Source organism: Camelus bactrianus, chromosome 11, assembly GCF_048773025.1.
Source record: "Camelus bactrianus isolate YW-2024 breed Bactrian camel chromosome 11, ASM4877302v1, whole genome shotgun sequence".
Classification (NCBI taxonomy): domain Eukaryota; kingdom Metazoa; phylum Chordata; class Mammalia; order Artiodactyla; family Camelidae; genus Camelus; species Camelus bactrianus.
In genome coordinates this window covers 23,116,829-23,138,419 of record NC_133549.1, presented here as the reverse complement: position 1 = coordinate 23,138,419, position 21,591 = coordinate 23,116,829, and the positions used below count along the sequence as shown (strand labels likewise).

Genomic DNA, 21,591 nt, shown 5'->3' with positions numbered 1-21,591 from the left:
GCCAAGCCCTTGGCCACTGCAGCCGCCCCCAGTGGTGCCCCCTGAGGGGACTCAGGATGGGAAAAAAAACAGGACACTGGCCCTAGAGAGCTAAAGTGCAGATCAAAGAAATGATTTTAAAGAGCCCAGACTCTTGCATCTTCCCACACAGAGAAATGTGCTAAATTCCTGAACAGGAGATACCTGGTTTTCTTTAATTAACACAAATCTTTTGATGTTCAGACTACCTGGTCTTTGTTGCCAAAATCCTATATATCCTGGCTCCTCCATTACCTCTTCAGAGCAGTCCCTTAGAGCCATCTGAGAGGCTGTCTCTCAGGCTTGAAGTTCTCAGAAAGTCCACATAATAAAACATAATTCTCAGCTTTTAGGTTGTACATTTTCTTTCAGTTGACATCCAGCACTGCAAGATAACAAATTTGTATTGTGTTAAGCCACCAAGTTTGTGGTGATTGGTTATAGCAGCAAGAGGAAACTGATAGGCTGGCTCTCACACCCTACTCAGGTGGGAGTGATTCCAGCTGGGACTCTGTGCTCTGGAAATTTTACACAAGTGTCTCCGTTGGTCAGAGCAAAATGATTCTAAACGTTCCTTGAGTTAGAAGACAAGCTTCTGGTCGGGGGGAGGGTATAGCTCAAGTGATAGTGCACATGCTTAGCATGCTTGAGGTCCTGGGTTCAATCCCCAGTACCTCTTCCAATAAATAAATAAATAAGTAAGTAAGTAAACCTAATTACCCCCCCCCAATAAACAAACAAAAACAAAAAGATGAGCTTCAGATAATTCCATTCTACTTTTTGTGAAGAGTTAAAAAAAATGAAAAGGAGTCCTGGGCATATAGCCAGAAGGAACCCTAATTCAAAAAGACACTGTCACCCCAGTGTTCATAGCAGCACTATTTACAATAGCCAAGACATGGAAACAACCTAAATGTCCATCAACAGATGACTGGATAAAGAAGTTTGTGGTATATTTATACAATGGAATACTATTCAGCCATAAAAAATGGCAACATAACGCCATTTGCAGCAACATGGGTGTTCCTAGAGAATGTCATTCTAAGTGAAGTAAGCCAGAAAGAGAAAGAAAAATACCATATGAGATCTAAAAAAAAGAAGACAAATGAACTTAAATGTAAAACAGAAACAGACTCATAGACATAGAATACAAATTTGTGGTTGCCAGGGAGAAGAGGGGTGGGGAGGGACAGACTGGGAGTTTGAGATTTGTAGATACTGACAGGTAGATATAGAATAGATAAACAAGTTTATACTGTATAGCATAGGGAAAAAGAAAATGAAAATGAATATATGTATGTTCATGTATGACTGAAAAATTGTGCTATACACCAGAAATTGACACAACATTGTAAACTGAATATAACTCAATAAAAAAAATTTAAAAATTTTTAAAAAATAAAAAGGAGCTGAAAATAGATAATTACACTAAACAGCATCAGTCTCTTCCTGCTGCCCTCCAGCGAAACATATTTTCTTCTCAAAGAGTGATTTTAAGGTGTTTTCTGACAAAACCAGACCTGTTTGGATGCTGGCCGCTGCCCATGGATGCTGTGGCCCGTAGGAGCCAGGCTGAAATAACAGTGCTGGGAAAAGGCACGCTGCTGGCCAAGCAGGGGGCCTGGCAGGGTTGGGGATGGCGGCTTTGGGGAGGGAGATTTCAGGAGCTATGAATATAACAAATCGACTCTGTCGACAGGTGGGTGTAGCCATAATTTATTAATAAGCATAATGAAAATGCATGGAGTAGGGGGAGGCAGAGCCAAAGAGACACTGCCCAAACTGCCCATACAACAGAAAACAGTCAGCGGATGGTCCTGGACCAGGCTGGGCTTCGGTGCTTGGCCATGCAGTCTGCCCTCCTCTACCCTGGTGGGAGCAGAGACGGACTGGGTCAGCAGAGCCCAGACAGATCTGACTACCTCCTTCTGGCCACCAACTGGTCACAGCCTGCCAGGGAAGAGAGCCAAAACAGGACCAGTGATGGAACTTCTAGTCTCTGCTGGGAGCTAAGGCGAGTTGCTGTCCATCTCTGGGTCTCAGTTTCCCCAGCCAGAGCCAGAGCTGGCTGGACTAGAGGACACAGCCTGAAGGTCCCAGCTCCCTAGTCCAGGTCCTCAAGCCCAAGTTTGGCTCCACCTTCAGCTCCTCTCTCCTCCCACCTTCCCAGATATGGCCCAGCCCCAGACAGAGCATCTGCCAAGTTCTGACAAAGGAAGCTCCTTTCTGCTTGCTCCTCCAACTCCCAGAAGTCTTCTTGAACCTTACCTCATTTCTTGATCTGGGGGCCAATGGATGATTTATTCTTAACTCTCTCCTTCCTTGGGCCTTCTGTCCACCAGAACTGTAAGAGAATAAGTTTCTTTTGTCCCTCCCCTCTCTCTTTTCTTTTCGGATCCTTACTCTCCATCTTGACCCCAAAGACACCCCAGAGAGGACTTGAGTGCAGGTGGTTTATTTCTGAGGTGGTCCCCGGAAGCACAGGGAAGATATTGGGAACACAAAATAGGGTACTATGGGTTAAATTATGACTCTCCCAAAATGATGTGTTGAAGTCCTAACCCCTGGTATCTATAAATGTGACCTTATTTGGAAATGGGGCCTTTGCAATGAAGGGATAAGGTCTTTACGTGTAATTAAGTTGTAAGTTAAGGTTGTCGACTGAAATATACTCACACAATGTGAGAGTTGTAGGTTACTTTATCTGGGGCAAAACGAGGACTATAGCCCAGGAGACAGCATCTCAGAAAGCTCTGAGGAACTGCTCCAAAAAGGCAGGGGCGAGCTCAGTATTAGATATATTTTAGTGAAGCGGGGACGTGCAGTCAAGCACACACCTGGACAGAGGCTGCTGCTAGTCTCGAGGAACAAATGTCACCATTAATGCTTTTAGTGCCTTTCTAGATATGAGACCCAAGAATTTGGGCTCATAAAATCTTCTGAAAATCTCAATCTGAAGAACTGTTCTGCCAGTTTTCCCAGAGCACAGAGCGCCTCATTCCTGACCTCCGTCCTGAACTCCTTTCAGGCTGTGTTGGAGGTCAGCGGCTGCAGCGGCTCGTGATTTAATCTTTATAGAGGCAGATGGAAAGTGCCGAGTTTTAGTTGGCAAGGTGAGGACATATTGCAGTAAGGTGGGCCCTTAATCTGACATGACTGGAGTCCTTATAAGAAGAAGAGATGCAGAGACAGGCACACACAACAAGGACAATACCATGCGAAGGCAAAGACCACAGAGGGAAGGCAGCCAGGTGAAGACAGGCAGAGATTACAATGATGCAGTTGTAAGCCAAGAACGCCAAGCATTGCTGGCAGCCACCAGAAACCAGGAGAGAGAGCATGGCTGACGCCTTGCCTTTGGTCTTCTGCCCACCAGAACTGTAAGAGAATAAGATTCTGTTGTCCTAAGCCACCCAGTTTGCAGTAGTTTGTTACAGCAGCCATATGAGACCAAATATATGTTGATATGTCATCCAGCATTTTTTGGCCACCCAGCATCTCTGTATGCTCCTTCCCCGCTTCATGTAGCTTGGAGGAAGGCAGGGACCCCATCTCATTACAGAGGCTGAAATGCCAGAGACCTGCCTTCTCGGCCTCCCTTGCAGCCAGGGGACCAGGCATTTGAGAAGGATTCTGCCAGGTAGGTACACATGGGTGCCAGTGACAGAAAGAGTCTGAGACTGTGGACAGCATGCTGGGGAGGTTGAGGGCACCAGAGACACCCACATGTTCTAGAGGCTTCTGGTTTGGGTTCAAGCAGCAATGGCCAGCTCATTCACCCTGGGGTCCCCAGCACACATGGAGGTGTCGGTTCCCATTGTAGCTCTCAGGTGTCTCCCCTCGGCAGCTCTGCCGAGTGATTTTGAACATTGTTCCTGGCAGCGCAGCCTCCAGACCTAGTAGTCTGACCCACACAGAGATCCTGTGAGCTGCTCAATCCCTTCTATACATTTCTGTTCTGCGTTAATGAGCAGAATTAGCTTCAGCTCCCTGCAGCCAGGCTCCCTGATGGATGCAGTTTCGTGAACACAACTCTTTCGACCCCTCTGGCTCTGGGATTCTGGTGGGAGGCTTTGGGAATGGGCCGGAAATGATCTCTGTGGGCTAGGTGCTGTGGTGAGCATTCTATGCACTTGTCTTATTTACAACAACTCTATTGCATAGGTAAGATAATTGCTCGCTTTTAGAAATGAGGCTCAAAGAAGGTTTGCAACTTGCCAAAGGCAGCACAGCTTGAAAGGATGGAGGCAGGATGTGCTCTGGGTTTGTCTGACTCTAAACCCTCTGCTGTCCTTCAGCCATGAAACCCTTTGGGGAGGGAAGGGCCACTTCCTGCTGGGAGTACTACCTAAAAGTAATTTCTCCGGCTGGTGCCTGGACACTTCCTGTGTGACACCATGAGATATCCCACTAGAAGCACATTCTAAATTATTTTGGGCCCAGCGTCACACAGATTACACCTTAAGAACATCAGGGTTGGCTGCATTGAGGACACTATCTAAGCAAAGCACAATTGCATGTACCTATGAGGAAAGGTCCTGTGTGGGACAAGAAGTCCCATGAATGGAGCATCTCCCTAGTCTAGGGTCTTGGAGGTGCAAATTACCCCCTTGGTCAACACAGCAGCAGTGCTTGGGCACTGGGAGCTTCCAGTTCCCTCTGATGGCACTGCTGGGTCCCTTCCCAGGGCAAGGTCACAGTAAAGAAGAAAAGACAGGTCAGGGTGACAAAGGGAAGACAAGTCAAGGTGACTAAGGGAAGACAGGCGCTAAGCAGGCTGAGTTTATCAAGCTCCCATCGGGACTGAGAGGGTGAAGAGCCTGCCTTTGGGGATTTCGGCAACTACGTCCAAAGAGGGTGGGGCTGGGGGTGGTGAGTACAGGAACTTCAGACCAGAGCAGTGGCTCCAAGGACCCAGGACAGTCCTGGAACTTTTGTTTTAGAGTTGGACTTGATCTTCCTGTTCCTGGAGCGCCCAGCATGAAACCCTTCAAAGAAAGGCCTGTGGGAAATGGGGGCCTGTACCATGTGCTACAGCTGGCCTGGAGGAAAAGGGACCCTGGAAGGGAGAAGGCCAGCACCTGAGATGCTAAAGGCATTGGTGAAGAGGGAGAGCCCTGGGTAGGTGGAGGTAAATGGAACACTTGGGCCTGAAAAGTCGGGCGCCAAGGGGCAGAGTGGAACTTAGCAGCCTGAAGACCTGTGTATTCCCCGAGAGGGCAGCCCATTTCCTGGACCAGTTGAAGGCAGGCAGTTCTGAGGGGGAGAGCTCTGTGTAGAGCCGAGACAGCTGGCCTTTGCTCCTGCTCTGTCACTCACTAGCTGTGAGACCCGGAACATGTCTCAGGGCCCCACTGACTGGCTACCTTAGGATCTGATTACAGCTGACCGGGCACTCCCAATGCAGGGACTTCGGAGGGTCCAGAGGTGGCCTCTCAGGCTTCGGTCCACAGCAGAGTCTGTACGACACGCCCCCCAACCCCGCCCCATCATCCTTAAATCTTCTACCCGCCCAGACCTCCCAGCTGCATCCTTTGACCTGATCTCACAAACAGGCAACCCTGGACTTTGGCTTCATCTACCCACACCCAGCAATCTCTAGTGGGTCTCAAACTGCACATCACTTGCCCTCCTTTAGCTCTTCAACAATGCTGGGCCCTGTGCTCAATCACCAAACACCTGGACATGAGGACAGGCATGGTGGAGCCGGTGCTAGTGGATTCCATGGAGCCGAAATTGGTGTCTGGGATCTGGCAGAGATGGGAGCAAGGAGCTGAGTGCCACGCCCAGACCATCTTTAGCAAATGAGCACCCACAGGTGCCCCCTTTGTCCCCTACCTGGCCTCTAAGGCCCTGTCTCTTCCAGTCCCCTGGGAGCCCCTCCACTCGAGTTTCTGTAGAGGTAAAGTGAATTCGTCCCAGTCCCCTTGGCTCACTTCCTGCCCTCTCCCAAAAGTGCTATAATAAAGATATCACACCCCTTTCAGGGAAGGCTGTGGCCCCACCGCTCTCTCTCTGGGAGGCTGTGGCTCCTCCTCTCTCTCTGGGAGGCTGTGGCCCCACCCCTTTCTCTGGGAGGCTGTGGCCCCACCCCTCTCTCTGGGAGGCCCCACCCCTCTCTCTGGGAGGCTGTGGCCCTGCCCCTCTTTCTGGGTTGTTGCCTGGGCTCTACAGGGACAGGGAGAGGGGCTCCCTGCCAGGCTGTGTGCTTGTCTGAGAGGGCCTGGCCCCTGGCACCAAGTAGCGCCCCCATGCTGTGCCCTCTTTGGGGGTGAAGACCACCCAGGGAGTGGGTGCCTTTAGTCCTCAAGACCTCCTGTCCCAATGCCCTTTCCTTTCTGAGCTCTTTTCTCCTCATTCTTCCACCCCGGTGCCCACTCTCTTTCCTGAATCCGCTGAGTGTTCATGGCAACTGACCCCAGGCCCAGCTCTGGCTCTGGGAACTTTCAGCTTAAGGAAATGGAGAAGAGGGAGTGGGTAAGAAGACAGTGGAGGGGAGCACACTCCCTCTCCTGCTTCTTCCCTGAAGAGGCTGGAGACTCCGGGCCAGAGGGGAAGAGCATCCTCGGTGGACTGTGGGCTCCTCATGGCCAGTGCTGAGCAGGCATCTGGCACCACGTGACAGTGACCTGGTGGTTCCACATCTTTAAAACAGGAGCAAGAATTATATGATAAATACATATGTATGATTGATTATCATAAAATTACATGATTATTGTACAAATGTGTATATGTAAATAAATACATACATATGATTTATTATCAGGATTTGGTGTTGCCCAGCTTCTGATTAAACCATCTCTGGGAAGCTGTCCCTTCTGTATCTGTTGCCACAGCCTGAGGTCGGCCATAGAGAAGGGAAGGTGGTTGTGAAGTGGGGGAGGTCAGGGACGAGCAGAGCCCCCAAGGATGGACTCGAACGAGCTTGGGTAATGGGGCCCTTCATCACGGGGCTAAACACACCCCTAGCCCAGGAGTTGCAGAGGCCGAAGGAGGAGAGCTGCAGGGGCTGGAGCAGCGGCAGCCTCTGCCAGCCAGGTGAGCCTACAGGTGAGCAGTGAGGTTTTTGAGCTGCCAGGCTCCCTTGTGCCACGCTCCAGTCTCCCAAGTGTAAAGGAATATGGCTGCCACTGTACTTCCGCCTTCAAAATCTAATGCAAAGCATCTCCTGTGACACACACTAACCTGGAACTATGTAGGGAAGGGAATTCTAGGAAACATCCACCCCACAGACGTCCACTACCCTGGGAGACCTCGGGACCTCTGGGACACTGCAGTCCTGCCCTGGTGGACAAGAGTGACCAGAGGTGGACCACAGGGACACTGTGCCCCACGGTGGAGCCCAGTTCTTCAGTCTAGGTGCCCCCTTTCCTCAAGATAGATTTTATTTAGAGACAATATGAGCCTACCCCAAGCCTAGAACCAGACTGAGGCCACATTGCTCCCCTACCCCCACTTTGGCAACAGTTCTCCCTAACTTGCAACCCTGGGCATTTGGGACTAGGGACTTTGTGCCCAGCATCGTCTCAGAATTCCCTGGCTTCTCTCCAGGAGGCTCAAAATTCATGCCCTACCCCCAGCTGTGTGCCAGCCTGCTCTACATCTGCATAGCCAAGGGAGACCGCAGATGGGACCCTTCAGGTAAACACAGACGGCAGATTATTTTCTGCCCTTCCAGATGCTGTGTTATGCACAGTGCTGCAGCCTTGGAAGGAATAGTTATGTGAGGTGCTAACACATCGTCAGGAATTCTCTCTGAGAGAGGGGATTATGGATGATTCTTCTGCCCTCCTGGTTATTTTTTTTTCCTATATTGTGTTTTTCAATGAACATATATTACTTTTATAATTAAAAAAAAGAACAAATATAGTGGAGTCAGGTTTTCCCACCCTTCCTTGTCCACTCAGAGCAGATCCACTAACTTAACAGGTGACGCAGCAGGGGACAGCTCAGGGCAGAGCTGAGCCGCACTCATGCTGCCTGCCTGGCATCGCGGAAACCTTCCATAGCTGAGCAGGGCCACTTCTCAGCCTTTCAGACACCGAGGGCATATCTGAGGCACAAGACTACCAGGTTCAGTCATCAATCTCTGGTCTCCCTGACAGTTTGCCAATTGTCAGCGGAGGTAACGAGGTAGGGAGCTGGCGGACAGGTGTCTCAGTGCAGGCGAGGTTTGCTAAAGGGAGAGGGGAGAGGGGCTTGCCCACTTTAAGTATCAAACCCACCAGGTGCTGTGTGTAATCACCTCCCTGGCCTATCCAAGTTCTAGCCCAACACAAAGACTGTTTCAAAGGATGAAGGCTGACAAGAAAGTCTTGCAGAGGGTGACAGGCTTGCCCGAGGAGCCAGATACCAGCCAAGAACGTCGCAGGTCTAATCCAGCTTCTCGTCCATTCCATTCCACTCCAAATCATGACCTGGGAGAGCAGTACTGGACCACCTCACTTCTCGGAGGCAGAGCGACACGTGGATGTGCACCCCTCGACTGGGAACCAAACTTGGTTTCCTATAGCTCAGGGCACGTGCCCAACTCTAAGGGCCAGAGGAGCAGCAAGCACCCAAGAAGGCTGATGATTTAGTATTTTCTAATTGATACTCTTGATACATGTGTTCACATTTACTTGTTGAGTTCAGGGAAGGAACCAATACTTCCTACACTGTGTACAAAATAGAGATGTCCTTGTATGTGACTTTCCAGCTCAGGCACCACCTCGGAGGCAGCTGAGAGGCTGCTCACCTCTCTCCAACTACCAAACCTAAGTTTACATTTTGCCAGTTAGGTTTATTCTCTGTGATGCTGTTGTGCCCTAAAGACAGGTGGCCTGGACAGTTGTCAGCTGGTGCGAGCTTCAATCAGTTCTGCCTGCTCTGTGGCCAGGAGGAAGCACCCATATCCCACTACCAAGCCTCTGGACCTGAACTTTTCCTTTGCCAGTCACACTCCTGCCCAGGCTACAAAGACCCACTTAAATGACACCTCCCCCAGGCACCTGCCTTGATGCCCCTGCTCTTCCATGCTTCTTCCCTGGCATCCCAGCTCCTCCCCTGATGCCTGAGCTCCTCCAGGCCCCTCCCTGACACTCCAGCTCCTCGGCTTTGCTTCTCTGATGCCCCAGCCCCCTTCCGTCCTGACTTGCATGAGTTTTACTGTGTTGGTCTTTCCCCCACCTCACGACCCTGAGATGCCACCTGTCTTCTCTTAGCTCTTGCCCTCTGGCCCCTGGTCCTATAAGCACCCTACAAACTCTGGTTGAAAGTGAAATTGCTGATCAATTTCCAAAATTAACCCAACTCAAGCTTTTCTTGGCAGTTGTCTATAAATTGATTCAAGACGCCCAGCTCGGGTCGGGGCAGCTGTGCTGAGGAAAATAAAGGAACCCAGCCTCTCCCCTTCCTCTAGAAACCTCCCAGACTCTGAATCTGTTTTCCCTTCACACGTGTACATACTCAGGGGAGCAGATTTCTGCGCCTGGATAAATATGCAGTTCCTTGTGAACATCAATGTTGTAAGCACAATACATCACCAGAAACAAGAGACACCCTCGTGGTGGAGGGCAGGAACTGCTTTCGAGAGCACTATCTGAAAGTTGATGGCAATAATGCCAACCACACATCAGAGCCAATGGGGGAAATCAAAGCTTTTCCTGTTGAGGATCCTGTTTAATCGATGCCCTGCATTCATAGGAGTAGAGCTGTGATGAATGCAGACTGGAGAGACCTAGAGACACTGCGGGTCACATAGCCAGCAGTGTCAGAGCAGGACAGACACCCAAGGGTGATGAAGACAAGCCCCACCTGAGATCAGAACTGCAGGTGGTGGCATGTGTCCCATCCTCTCAGCAACCCCCACGCCTGTTGCTCTCTCCGTGTCCCCCAGAGCCGCAGAAGCCTAATCCACTTTCTACGGACCCCTGCTGGGCCCCTGTAAGCAGAACCAGAGATGACGCAAAGCTAAGGGGGGCATCCTGGTCTCTGGGGGTGCTCTCAGTAGTTACTCAATAAAGATACTGAATTACGGATTCTAAACTCCCAACACTGGCAGCAGGTCAGCAGTGAACATGTAATCACAACCACATGGTCTGATTCAGCCCCAGGAAAACAAATATGTCAAGAGCTGTGTGGATGAGATCATTCATTACTCAGGGGGTAGACGATGTTCCTCTGCAGCTCATCACTGACCAAACCTTCTGGGTCTGATCATCAAAACTTTGTTCCAACGGCTCTTAATACAGCTGCACATCAGAGGCACCTGGAAGTCTGTTACAAAGATGCAGGTGGACCCACCCAAACTGGGTGTGGGTGCTGTAAAGGCTCCTCCCACGTGTCTCGAGAGGGGTCCAGAGACAGGACCACTGGGTTTGCAGGGGAGCAGGGGACACTGCCCCAGCTCTGCCGCTGAAATCCTCTAAAGCTGGTGCAGGGCACTTTATAGACTCTCTTTTCAGAATCTCAGCTTCCTCATCTATAAAACTGACGCAGTTAAAACCCTGTACCCCTCTGACCACACAGGTCCACCAAGGCACAGGAACCCACTCTGCAGACCTTACAGAGCAGCTGCCTGCTAGAATATTATTTTATTTGTGTAACAAGCATGGCTTTGCTTCATGACACTCAGATTTGAGAAACAGCTCATTTGACAGTTTTCCTACATAAAATTAAATCTAGTTAAGGCCCCTGACAAACCCCACCGTGGCCACCTAGCCCGCCCACCCGAGGGCAGACCTGGCTGAGTGCCACAGCCCCAGCTCAGGCCTGTCCCAGGCACAGCTGAGTTAGCTGGACACCACGATGCCACCCGACTCCTTGCACACACAGCGAGTCATCTCCAGCCAGCCCGTTGTATTGCTGCCAGCAGTCTCTCTGAGACCCCAGGATCCTGATGAGGACGGACGCAGTTCAAGGTCTTTGGGCTTTGGAAGACCTACCTTCTTTTTCTTCTCCTAAACCTTGCCCCCCAGCACCCGGCCTCTGGGCTAGACAGGACTCCCCCCTTGACAGTAAAACATTGCCACTCAGCACTCAAACTTAGGGTGCTTAGGGTTTTCTTTCAAGACCCCATCACCAGGGTTGACCAGACACCCAGAATTAGTAACTCTGGGCCCTCCCTCTGTTCCTCAAAGACTCAGCTATGCATGAACCCAGGGCCACAGCAGAGAGGCCCTGCCCTTGGTCAGCTGTGGACCGCTCACTCCCACTGCACCTTTGCTACATCGACCATGAACTTGGCCACAGGGCCTCTAACTGCTGTTCCTGGTGTCACAGCCCCTGGTATCCAACCCTGTGGCCCCCTCAACATCCATGCAGCCAGTCTCTCAACAGGGGGACATCAGGGCACCAGTCTCTGCCAGTCTCAGAAACCAAACTCCAGCCCTTCCCTCAAAGCACAGAAGGTACCCTTCCCCAATGCCGCAGTTCCTCCCTTCCATAGACCCCAGAAACAGCTGTCATGGGGAGGGGTTGTTGCCTTTAGGGTAGCCCTGGAAATACAAGGAAACTGTTCATCTACCTCCTGGGCCAAGGAGGCCAACTCAGAACATAGAGCCTTGGCTGTTCTTCCAAGAAGAGGGGCCGACAGAGAAGAAATCATCTTTTCCATCATCTTCAGTCTCCCGTAGCAGCAAGTCCAGTTTCTTATCTCAGCAAACCCACTGGCCATATCAGCACCTGTGTTTCCCCAGTAATGCGTGGTTGGTCTTAAGTACAGTCTAAGCTCAGGTGGGGGTGGGAGGTGGGGGTGAGGACACCCCGAGTCAAAGCACCTCATCACTCTCACCTGCCCTCATGCCTTTACTTTGTCCAGACTTCCATTGCCATGGTGGACAGGCCCCCCATGAGTCACACCCTTATCTAAACTCCCCCCGAGTACAGATGGAACCTGTAATTTGCTTCCAGCCAAGAGAATATGCCAAAGACATGGGCAAGTCACTCAGCTGATTCACTGGATTACATCAAGTTATCTGAGACTCCGTTTTAGCAAAGGAGAGGGAGCCCCTTCACTGGCCCCGAGGAAGTAGCTGCCGGCTGTAAGAGAGCCTACGAGGGGCCCACAGTCAGCAGCACAGCGAGGCTTCAGTCCATAACCAGAAGGAATAAATTCTGCCAACAATCCCGTAAGCCTGGAGAAGTCCCCAGCCCTTGAAAGGAACACAGCCTGGATGATACGTGACCTGCAGCCTGGGACACCCTGAGCAGAGGACCCAGCCAAGCCCACCAGACTCCTGCCCCCCAGAAATTGTGAGAAAATGAGTACACGTGTTTTAACCTGCTGAATTTGTGGTCATTTGTTACACGGCAATAGAAAATGAATTCAATTTCTTTCATATTTCGTCATGTTAAGCGGGATATGTCATGGAGCGCATGAGGGTCTGGGTGTAAAAGGGAATAGACCCAAACCAGGACCCTTTGCTCTGATTCCAACTCCAGAAAGAGCACAGGGTTAAAAGTCCAAAGACCTGGGTTCAAGTTCAGCTCCTGCTACTAAGCTGTTGTGTGTCTTGAGCAGCTCTCAAGTGCCTGGTGCTCTGGAGAGTTCTCTAGATCTTAAATTCAGAGCATCTAGTTTCAAGAGTAAGATCTTAGGGTTAAGGAGGTCACATTTATTTCCAGATTCTCTTATCTTCAATTTTATCTGCCCACTGATCCTTCATTCAAAACCAGGGCAGAGAGTGGGGGGCAGACGCAGATGTAAGCTTCCCCAGAGTCCCGGACACCCTAGGGGCCTTCCTGGGCTCCATGCGACCTCCCAGCCCCCAGTCACGTTCCCTCTCCTGCCTCCAGCTGAAACGAAAAGGCTATCGGGCCTCAAGGGACAGCCTAAGAAAAGCAACCCACTTTTCAATCCAAAGTGTGAATTGCTTTGGGAACAATCTGCTAGCTAAGCAAATCTTTCCCAATTCTTTACCTGTCTGAGCACTTTCTTCAGAGCCTTGAGAGAGAACAGTGGGAATCACAGGTCTCCCTTTACCCCAGTCAAGGAATAATTCACACGGGAATTCACTGAGCCCTGGCTTCTGCACAGGGGTCTGCCCAGGAGGGTGAGAAGCCTGTTGCAGGGCCGTTCCCAAGCCTCCCTGGCTAACCGCGGTCAGCAACAGGGAGGGGCCAAGCACCAAAGACAAGTGCTGCCCCGGGCTGCCCCGGCAACCCGAACCCCATCCATTGTCCATCCATCGCTAACCCGCACCTGGCCACTGAGACACCATGCCACAGACCCGAGCGTACTGCAGGGAGTTGCCCAGGACCCCTGTTGCTCAGGACCACTCAGCCCTGTTTGATCCACTCACATTCCACCTCCAGGCCCTGCTTAGCCCCAGGCCTTATCTCCAGCTGCAGGCAGCTGGCCATCCCACTCAGTCTGGCCCTTGGGATCCATTAACCACACTCCTAATAAGCCCTAAATGAGTTCCCTTGGCACAGAGGATGGTCACAAAGCAAGGTGACCTCGAATGACCCACCAGAGGCCCACCAAGAGTCATTCAGACCATTTTTAAGCAAAGCAGGTGGTGCTGTCCTAGGAAGAGCAGCATCTGCACAAGTGTCTAGAAATGACTCTCAGCTGCCACCAGTGCCACGTGGGACCACAGAAGTGGGCGTGAGTGCGTGGGTGGGCATCCCCACAGAGAAGTGGGTGCCTTTCCCAGGAAGCCCAGGGCCCTCCCTGGGCCTGTCTTCACGCTGTCCATCAGCACTTTCAGGAATTCTGCCTCACCTCCCTGACCCAGAGCACTGACTGGCCCTGAAGTGTGTCCCACATGCAGTGAGGCCACATGGAGTGGTACCAAGAGGTTATCTGGACCTTGGCTCCCGACCAGGATGCACACTGAAATCAACATCATGTACCCAGGCTCCATCCATCCACAGAAGGCAGGATCATGGGGAAGTGCCCAGCCCCAGCACCATGTGACCTTGGGCAAGTTGTTAACCCCGTGGAGCCTCAGTTTTCTCACCTGTAGAATGGGGATGATACAGCACATCCTGCTATGAGACGAAATGACAGAACCTGGTGCTTCCCAACCTCTCTCTGGACATAGCACACGGAGAACATGAAAATATTTGCACAGTCCACTGAGTAAAGATACAAGGCTGCTTGTGGGATTCCTCCTGCCCCTGAACCTACCCAGCCACCCACGAGCTGGGCCCCCATCTCACCGGCAGCAGGATGCTGAGGGGCAGTGTGCCAAAGGCCTGGTCCCCAACAAGCACCAGGCAGGGGTCTGTGCAACCCCCCAACCCCCAACAGTGCAGGGCTTTCTTGTCTCATCGGGGAGGTCTGGGACACGCCTGATGCATCTCCATTCTTTAAGCAGCTCCTTGCACAGCTCTGGAGCAGCAGGGCTGCAGGGCCAGGTTGGACTTTCAGTTCTAGCTGCTCAGGCCAGCAGGCTCTTCCCCGACAGGGTCACTAGCTCCCTCACCTACCCCACCCTCCTGCAGCCCACCCACTGCTAGGGTCCTCCCCACTTCATTAGCAGGCAAATCCCATCCTGGGAGACTGAATGGGTCCCTTCTGCTCCCTGGGCATCCCTCACAGTGTCCCTTTGTAGCCGGCCAGCATCCTGACCAGGCCAAACGGGGTCCTCAGCTATTTACTCTCCGTGCAATTTGGACTTCACCTCCTGGCTCCCACCTTCAAAGGGGTGATGAGGCAGTGTGCGGGCTCCTGTGAGGCCGCGTTTTCCTCTGGAAAAGTGGCTGGCCACGGGCGGGGCCTGGTGCCGCAGACAGGCCTGGGGCTGGCTGTTGGCAGGGGTGTGTCGACCCAAACACGCTCTGGAGGTGAGAAGCGCAAACAGCCAAGGCCTGGCAAGAGGGGAGACCGAGATCTGCTGCCCTATGCCCCCCACACCCCATCTGCTCCCTAAAGAGGCAGAGCACCCCCCTCCTTGAGGTAGAACAGCTCAAAGAAAGCTCTACCGAGGCAGCATTCCTCCAGACAGGGGCACAGCCCCTCCCACCTCAGAAGAAAGCCCTATCTACACTAAAGGGCAAACTGGCAGGTCCTCTCCAGGGAGGGCCAGGACTGGTCTATGAACTACCAACTTTGCAGGGCTGCTCTGGGGATTAGTGAACTAAAGCATGAATCGGTCCATTGGGAAGGAAGGATACAATCATTATCACTACTCACTCATCAGGTTAAGACCCATGGGGAGAGGCAAGCACCAGGCAAGTGAAGAATTCACACAAGTCATAACCCAGGCCTTGAACAAGTGAACTCAGGATTAGGACCTGCCCCCCAGGCTGTCCAAGCCCAGGGTGTCCTCACTGCCTCAGAGCAATGAGACCTCCTAAGTGAAACATCAGCTCAGGGTCCTGTCCAACGTTCTCCACCAACCACTAAAATCCCTTACTCTGGACATAGCCTTGCAGGTTAACGAGTCTGGAGTGGGTACTGCCCCCACACCCCACTACCCTGGCACCTCTTTGCTCAGTTCTAGGGTGGGGGTCCCAGGAGAGGTATTCCCACGGGGGGACACCCCACGCCATCCAGACCTACGCACCCACCTGACCGAGCAGAGCCCCAGGCATCTGCACATTTATCAAGTCTCAATGCCCCGTCCTTACAGGACCTCAGGCTGCAAATGCCTCCCACTGCAGCGGTCCAAGGAGCTTTCAGGAAGTCCCGAGCGGCCCTTCCCACAGGGTCAGCGCGCCCCCTGCCGCCTGTCGAGTGGACGCACAGGCGACCATCACTTGTCAGGCTGGCCCGCAAGGCTCTAGAACAAATTCACCATCCCAGCGCCGTGGTTGAACAGAACGGGGCGCCAGAGGGGTACAGTGGGCGGCGCCTGGGCTTTCAGAGGGTGCAAGCGATTCACAGAGACCCCAGAAAGCCGAGCGCTAGAGCCACGTGTAGGCGAGAGTGAACCCGGGCCCCCACGCAGCAGCGCCCGTCTCTGCGGTGGGCGGCCGTGGGAGATCTGTGTCTACATTTGCGATTTTCCTACCGGGAGCACATTTAATAATAATAATGTAAACAACATTTGCAAAATTACACTGCATTTTGCGCATGGTCGCGAGGCTCGGCTCCATGCGGCCCCTGGACCTCCTGCACTGCCCGTTACCTGTCCTGCTCTGCAGCGCGGAGTCCCGGGAACGCCGGGCGCGGAAGGCACAGGCCACGCTCTCCCGGTCCCGCCCCACCTCGCCCCGGCCTCCGAGCCCCTGGCACATGCGCACGCGCGGCGCTCCGCTCTCAGGTTTGGCCCCCGGAGCAAAGCTTTGCGGACAGCGCCCCCTGCCGTCCGGAGGCGCGCTGCGCCCGTGGGCGGCTCTGGCCAAACCCGACTCCAGGCTTTGCTGACTTGCTGGAGGGAAGGCGGTATGTGGTATGCAGAATCTTGGCGACAAGCCCTGCTTTCCCTCTGCAGCCCGAAGCCACTTCTCCGCAGTCGAGGAGCCAGCTTTGGGGGAAACTAAGTCACTAGAGGATCTTAAACCCGATAAGCAGAATGCACATAATGCAGTGGTTGTCTTTGTCCATCACCGTTTGAAACCTTCCGCCTGGGATCCCAGACTGCAGTTCCACTATGCGTTCACAAGGCGTGCGGAGGGACTACTGGAACCGGGTGCTCACTGGTTGGGGTTTCAGGCCACCGGGGTCAGTCCCAGACTCCACCTCCAGAGATCAACTCAGCCGTGACCACTGTTTAAGAAACATTGGCTTAATTCAACCCCCTCATTTCATAACGGACTGGCAGTGACTTGCCTAAGGTCACACAGCTCCTCAGAGGGAAGTGCAAAACTGAAGCTCCAGCAACATAGCTACCACCCCCATCTCCATCCCACAGTTAGACAAACCAGGAGGCTTCAGTCCCAGCTCTGTCACCACTGCTGTGTGTCCTGTGGCAAGTCTCTTCCCCTCTCCAAGTCTCCCAGGTCTGTGTTCTGACATGAAATGGTGGGCAGTGGACTCTCCATGCTTCTAGAATTCCTGGAGTAAATGCAGAGCCTCACCCAAGTTTGAGCTTCCAGGTCACTGTGTGAAGTCCTGCAGTTTTGTGTGCTCTTTGCATATGTATTTTTAAAATATTCCCAGAAGTAATTACTTTCAGGTCATTAATATACATGGCTTGGCCCTCAGTAGCCACTAAATTAAAGTGTTTTGTGATTAAAAAAGAAAAGAAAAGGAAAAGGAAAAGAGATTAGGTGTTGGTGGATCTTACGAGCATCGTTCACTTTCCATCTCACAGAGGAAGATGCACCCAGATGGCCTGAGGGGAAAGCCACTAAGATCAGAAGGCACCCAGGACCTACATAGGAGCCCATTTATTCAGGAGCCAGAGCCATCAACAGTCCTACTGAACAGGGTGCTTTGAGCCAGGTTCTGCTCCACTCCCATTTATCTTTAGCTACCATCTGCTCTGCACTTAAGTACTGTGATGCAAATAATAAAACCCTATTAGCTCAGATATTTCACTAATGATTTGAGGGACTGGATCAATGCATAAGGTGGGGGGGGGGGATCTCATTTCCAGGGTAATCAAGATAAAGGCTGGAGAGCTAATAAAACTCCTCTGAGCTATTATGCATGCACAGAATAGTAGAGTAAGTCCTGAAATATATTTGGAAGAGTTTTTCCTAAAAGGACTCAGCTGCTTTTGTGTATCTATTATTCATTTGAATGGCTCCTGCTAGTATTTTTAAGAATCCATCCCCCAAGTTAGAAACAAATTGAATTGCTTTTACCCGTACCTGGCGCCTCTCAGCCATGCTCCTGGGACAAGTGGGAGCGCTGTCCACCATCTCCCTAGCTGTTAGGACTGCATCCTCCCTCCTTGCAGAAGCCTGGTCCAGCCCGCGGTGGCCAGGGCTCCAGGACTCCACCACTTACTTACTCTTTCAGTGACCCAAGGCAAGTTTGTCTCTCTAAGCCTTGGTTTCCCTGTCTGTAAAATAATGGAGATATTAGTACTTGTGATGAAACCTGACATATCTGGAATAGCACCTGGCGCAGACTGTTTAATAAATCCTATTTCTTGGAACCACCGCCTTTCCTCTGGGGCTAGCCATATGGCACATGTTTTTCAAATAAACCCCTTGTAATAGGGAAGAATAAATCTGACTCCACACTGGATCTGTTTCTTTTACTTTAACCTTTGTATTCTATTGCTTTCGCTACAAGAATGTTGCCTATAACCTGAAATATACAGGCTAGCCCATTCTCAAGGCTCTGACCTTTAAAGGACAGCACTTTTCATTCACATAGAGATTAAAAGTTGCAGAGGCTGCAGAACAGAGAATAAGCATTTGTCTTGTTGGAGGTTTACAGGAACATCGTGACCTTCATCCACAGCTGAAAGAACAAAGGATTCCAGCACCAAGAAGTTTGCCATCACCAACCACACCTCCTCCCCTTTTAGTGTAAAAGAAGCCTGAATTCAAATTCAGGTAAGATGGCTCTTTGAGACTCTAGTCCACTGTCTTCTCAGTCTGCTGGCTTTCAAAATAAAGTCACTGTTCCTTGCGCCAACAATTCGTCTCTCAACTTACTGGCCTGTCGGGCAGCAAGCGGTACGAGGTTGGACTTGGCAACATACCAAGGAGCCCTATGAGCTCAAGGACCACATCCGTCTCTTTCACAGTGGGTCCTCAGGGCAAGCCCAGGGCCTGGCCTGGTAGGCTGAGTGAATGACATCCTGCTTTACAGTCAATATCCGCTTGTGCATCCACATCCAATACCCACCCTGCAAAGGCTGCACACTAGGCTGCCCTAGGGGGCATTTAATACACAAATGCCTAGGCCTTCTCCCCAGAGATTCTGTTGGAATTGATTTGAGGTGGGGCCTGGACACTGATATTGACTTTTAAGTACTCCAGGTGACCCCGATAGGCAACCAGCATTGAGAAGCACGGCTCTAAACCTACAAATGGTCCCCACGTTGTGCATCCCCTTCGTGATGGGAGGAAGCTGGGAACTTTAAATTCCTACTGCCTGAAACACAGCGTAATCTCGCCTCTGTAATTCTGCCTCATGTATTATCCTGGTATATCAGACATCTTGCCCCAACGTCAGGTTTCTTATGTGTGAAATGATTAACTTAGATGAAGTGTCCTAGACGGTCAGAATCTAAAGATCAGATCATTACTGGGGTTTGTTATGGGCTGAACTGTGTCTCTCTCCCACATTCATAGGGTACTAACCCCTAAAACCTCAGAATGTGACTGCGTTTGGAGATCAGGTCTTTGAAGTGACATTTAAGCTAAAATGAGGTCATTAGGTGGGTCCTAAGCCAATAATCCAGTATGAGTGTTACCCTTTTAAGAGATTAAGACGCAGACACACAGATCCCTACGAAAGGCCACAGAAGAAACCAGCCCTCCAGACTCGGGATCTCAGACTTCTAGTCTCCCGAATCGTGAGGAAATAAACTTCCGTTGTTAAAGACATCCTGTGGTGCTTTACAGCAGCCCTAGCAGATTAACATGGGACACAAAATAGCTCCTGGGTTATCTTTCTTTGGACGATTCTAACCAGGGCCAGTATCTGGGCATCCCATACCCTCTGTGGTTCTCTACTTTGGGCCACTCCTCCCCTTCGCCCCTTCTTTCCTCCTCTGGCTGTCACCCTCATCCAGAGGTCCCCCACCCACCCACCCAGTTGTGTGGGCCGGGGCCTCCTGACGGTGACCACATGCCACACGGGAGCATCTGCACCTAGGTGAGCATCTCATTCACTCATCTACAGGCTTTGCTACCATCTCCCCTCATCCTCAGACCTCTCCTGAAAGGGGGGTATTGTCCCAGTTCCTCAGATGAGAAAAGTGAGGCTCTAAGATGTGGCAATAGCTCTGACATTTCACGCCAGTTCCATTCCAACGCCCTGCCTCCTTCCTGCCTCCCCACCACCCAGGCTCCCCCACTTCATCCCAGGGAGACTACAGAGAGCGAGGGCCTTCCTGCCTTGTTCTCCGCTGCCCACACACTCACAGCCCCGAACAGTAAGCATGTGCTGGGTGAACAGGTGCACAACGTGCAACCTGGTGGGCTTTCCTAACCCATGTGGGCTCCTCCCATTTCTCCACTGAACTCCCTCCCCTCAGGGACCCCACTCTTACCAAATAGAGTCCCACCTCCTTGTCCAGGATTCCAGACTCACTAATACCATTGGCCATTACTGCATGCTAGGCTCTCCCTGCTCTCCACAGCCCCCTCTGCTTTCCTACAGGGACTTTTTCAAACCATTAGGAGTTTCGAAGGATTTAGCAGGAAGCTTGTTGATTTGTTAAATTCACCTAGGCTTTAGAGCTTCTCTGATGGGTGAGAATTGCTGAACGCAAGTTAAACTGTCTTCTGATAATCTTACGCCTCAAGGCAGCATCAGACTCTGCATCTGCTGGGAGCTTATTGGAGATACAGAATCTCCCTCCCTGTCACCCACACACACGCTGAGTCAGAATCTGCATTTAGGTGAGACTCCTAGAACAGGTTCTCAGCTGACTGCACACCAGAGCCATCTGGGGAGCTTTCAGGTTCCTGATGCTTGGGTGCTACCCCAGGGATTCGGGTCTCGGGGAAGGCCTGGGAAACCCTGGGGAATCTAATGTGCCGACACAGCGTGACCTGGGAGGATTCTGGGAGCAGCACCAGGAATAAGCCCTGTCCCATATTCCCGATCAGGGGTGAGAATTGGCAGCTTCTGAACATTTTAGGAGGGACCTCACACTCGTTTGCCATGTGTCTTATATAGACTGAACGTCTGCAGGGGCCGGGCAGGTCAGCCCAATCAATAAGCATTGCCTTTGGTATGAGCAGACGCTCCTGTAACCGCTGGCTCACAGATCTGGTCATTAACTCCCCTGCTGCTGAGAGGTGACTCCCTAGAACCTGTGAGTGGGCAGGGAGCAATGTGGCACTACTGATTAAAAGTTCGTTTTCTTTGTCACAGCAACCCACTCCAGAAACTCTCACACGGCTGTACAGATACAAACAGAAAGCAGCCACAAGGAGCTTTGTTTAAAGTGAAAAACTGTTCACAATATATGTAAATCAAACCATCACGCTGTATGCCTTAAACTTACACAGTGGTGTATGTCATTTCTCAGTAAAACTGGGGGGAAAAAGACAATGCTATTAGCATTATGCTCCACTTCTAAAAGAAAGTGAAACTGGAAACAACTCAAATGTTCCCTGATGTGAAATTATATTCACTTAAGATGAAATACTATACTCATTAGAGTGTGAAATCAAATTCATATTTTATGGCAAGCCAAGAAAAATGTAAACATGAAAGTTTTCCTCTGCCTTTTGGTCTCTTCGCCCCTCTACTGTGTGTTGCTTATCTGCATTTTGCATCGACCAAACCTCCCCAAATTGGCAGAAGTTAACTGCTCAACCACAAACAGCAACATTTTCTAGCACCACCAAGACAACTTCTTACTCTTACAAGGGGCCCATGATCCACCACTTGCTAGAATGTGTAAACTGTCAATAATACGCCATCTAATGTACAGCCCTGTCTCAAAAAACTTGTATAACTGTGTTGACTTCTAACAGGCAGAATGGTTTTCAGAGTTTTCTGAGAGGCTGTTCCCGTGTTATAATCCTCAATTTGGTTTGAATAAAATTTTCCATTTC

General features: G+C 51.2%; 1 long non-coding RNA gene across 2 annotated transcripts; it reads right to left on the bottom strand.

The window, feature by feature from the left end:
* Positions 1-1,713: 1,713 nt before the first annotated feature.
* LOC123616255 (uncharacterized) lies at positions 1,714-16,208 on the bottom strand. 2 transcript variants are annotated; one of them, XR_012510077.1, is made up of 5 exons: positions 16,080-16,208; positions 6,436-6,662; positions 4,843-5,077; positions 2,287-2,362; positions 1,714-1,968 (listed from the first exon to the last, which is right to left on the bottom strand). It is a non-coding gene; the product is annotated as an uncharacterized LOC123616255 (long non-coding RNA). The 2 variants fall into 2 exon arrangements; XR_012510076.1 differs by lacking the exon at positions 4,843-5,077.
* Between the last annotated feature and the right edge of the window lie 5,383 nt (positions 16,209-21,591).